Source organism: Pinus tabuliformis, chromosome 4_2, assembly GCF_031772625.1.
Source record: "Pinus tabuliformis cultivar Carrire ecotype Pingquan chromosome 4_2, CPIR1, whole genome shotgun sequence".
NCBI classification, from domain to species: Eukaryota; Viridiplantae; Streptophyta; class Pinopsida; order Pinales; family Pinaceae; genus Pinus; species Pinus tabuliformis.
Window position 1 is genome coordinate 1,120,115,440 of NC_142304.1, and position 3,314 is coordinate 1,120,118,753.

Below are 3,314 nucleotides of genomic sequence, written 5' to 3' on the forward strand. Positions count from 1 at the left end.
TGCTGGGAAGCTGGACAATGCTATCTTTGCCAATTTTATTTCTAAGCTGGGATTGAGGGCTTTCTTCCAAGGCTTCATTTTCTTGGTCAATTTTCATTTCAACAAATTCATCAATGACTTGCAGGAATCAGTTCACTTCATCATCATCTTCAAAAACTTTCCAATGGTGGACATTATGAGGCAAGGATGGTCTATACTTCATTTGGACTTCATAAACTAGTCTGGGAGGCATGGGAGGGATAAACATGCTAGAAGACATAGCAAGGGAATCAACAAGCTGATTTTTGGCTCTAGGGATATATGAAATACAAAAATTATCAAAGGAATCTTTGAGTCTCCATACCTCATCTCTGTATGCTTTCAGCCTTGGATGCTTTGCTTGAAATGTTCTGTTTACTTGCTGAATGATCAAATCAACATCTCCGAACACCTTTATGCTTCTGATTCCTCTGTCTTTAGCTGCGTTAAGGCCCAATATCAGAGCCTCGTATTCTGCTATGCTATTAATGACTTGAAAATCCATCTTCAAAGACAGCTGTGTGCTTTTTTGTTCTAGAGATACCAGCACCACCCTTGCTCCTACAGTCTCCCTGGAACATGCTCCATCAAAGAACATCTCCCAAACCTAAATTACTTGCTCTTCCTCAGCCTGAACTATTGGTTTCTTAAGCTGCATTGAGGCCTTCTAAGATTCTTCCATTTGGAGAATACATGCTCCAAAATTGGTGTCCACAGCATAAATAAGATGATTAGAAGGACTCTTCTCATCACTAATGATATATGCCAGCTATGCTTCTCTGTATAATCTCCTGCTTTCTCCTCCAAAAACTGGGACCGTGGCATAAGATAGATCATTATGTAATGTCCCACCTAATCTCTTAGTCCACCCTCTGGACAACAGCATGCCAAACTTGGGAGGGACATTTGCTACCACAATATCCATCATCATACTCTTCATGGGCAGCTGAGTTAGGGTAATGGCTAAATCTTTAATCAACCCCAGACATTTCACCTTTCTTGAATCAAATGAGAATAAATCATGATATGGTCTGGTGATGTCAAGCCCTAACTCTTCCATGACCGCTTTAGGCATTAGATTGTGGCTGGCCCCGGTATCTAGCAGGCAGTTGTGGAGGATTTTGTCATGGATGGTCAAGGAGACATAAAATGATGGAGAATTATCATCAGCAGGTTTGGTCATTGGGCTAAGCACAACTGCAGGCCTATCATCTTGCAAATTGACAGAGTCAATGGAGGTTTGTGTGGTTTTCAGCTCAAGAGCTTCAAGGATAGGCTTTCTAAACACTTCACTCTTTACTAACTCTACCAGAGGCACATATATTTTTAACTTCTGGACTTCTGATTCAAAGCTGAAAGAGGGAGGTAACTTGTTAGAACCTCTTACCTCTTGAACTGGTGCTTTGAGGATGACTGGATCAGTTGTTGGTCTTCTTTGTTTGATATTATGTGACTCAGTTTGGACAACAACTCTTTGGGCAGGATTCTCCTTGACATTATTTGCATTTGACCTCAGATTATATCTTTGCTACTCCTCAGTTTGTAGAACAACCTCTCTGTCCCACCTTTGACTGTCTTGTTCCTACATCAAAGATTCTTCGTATGCAGCCAATGTTAAAAAGGCAGCACTGCCTTTATCTTCCATACAGTGAATTTCATCCTCATCTTCAATATGTTCCTCCTCCATGACTACATTTTGGAAAGGAGCTTTAACTCTTTGATCCTCGTTAGTTTCTTTACCCTTCTGAATGATTTGCATTTGTTCATTTTCTCTCTTGAATGGATTTGGGTTTCTTGGAGCAAATGTGTTTGGAAACCTTGTCTTCCCAGAGTTCTGCTCAACCTCCAGCTTAGATATTTTAGCAGCCAATGACTCGATCATCTTAGTCATTTTATCAAATTTGGGATTGGAAGGTGAGGCAGAGGAAGAAGATGCCTCACCTCTCTGCCTCCTCCTATCAACATGACTGCTGAGATTTTCAGCAGCCATAATGTTAGATTCTACCTCTAGTGCTGCATCTTGCATTTCAGTTAGGGTAGCACATCTTCTTTCTCTCAACAGCAAGCAAAAATCAGAGTCAAAGGCACTAGCATAGGCAAGTTTGGCAGAGGTGGGGGTAGGATTTACTTCAGCCGGTATCTTATTATACATACGATTGAATCTTTTATTAAAATCAGGCAATGATTCCCCATTTTCCCTCTTCAGGTTACCAAAATCAGTATGGTAATACAACAAATCCTTTTTATCTCCCTAGTGCTTCAAAAATGCTTCATCTAAGGCTTCAATATCAGCAATAGATCCAGGGGAAATTCTCTGAACCACTTTCAAGCCTCTCCATCGAGACTCTGGGCAAAAACTCTCATCCACACATCATTTTCACTTATATCGAAGTTATCGGCATAGCTATAAAAAGACTAAAGGTGCTCTTCAGCTGTTATTCCTTCTGTACTAGTGAACTTAGGCATATATTTTTGATACTCTCCTGTAGGCATAGAATTCAAAGGAACAGGCAAGACCAAGGGTCCATACCTAGCAGCAAAGATTCTTTCTATCTTTGCAGGTGCTTGCTGGCCTGCCATGACTGGGGTAGGTGGAAGGATACTGGTAGATTGAATAGTGGGGAACAATGAAATGGATGACAGAGACAAGGGAATATGATGGACTGTATGGGAGACTTTCTTTGGACTGGGATCCAAAGGGGAACTAAATGGACAAGGAGCTTTATGAATCTCTGCAGCTGATTCTTCACTAGCAATATTAGGCTCTAGATCCTCAAACTGTGTATCTTCAACTAAAAACTTCTCATGCAGAGACAAATAAGATTTCTTGGGCTTACCTGATCCTGATGCTCCTTTTTGTGATGTTTTCTTCGGGTTAACAATATTCTCAGGGTCAGGCACTAGAACAGCTGGCGATTTCTGAGGATTTCTTCGAGTGTGTCTCACGAACTGAGCCAAGACTGAAATGTGGAGTCGCCAAAGGTTGGTCTTCCTCCAGTGGAGTCGCCAGATAGATGATTACAACCAGAAATGTGCCCAGACTCTGTCTATCATCAAAATCTGGAACTGTGTCGTTTTCCCAGGGAAGCTAAGCTTCAATCTCCTCTCCCCAGGAATGGCGCCAATTAATGTTATCACCCCAAGAAAATCTCCTAGATTGTACCTCGGAGATGCTCGGGAACATTACAAACTCAACAAAGTGTTGGAAATGGATGAATGGAAGGAATGATCCATATTCAAGTAGATAACCACTTCTACTATGCTTAACTCCAGACATGGGTGAACACCCCTAGACT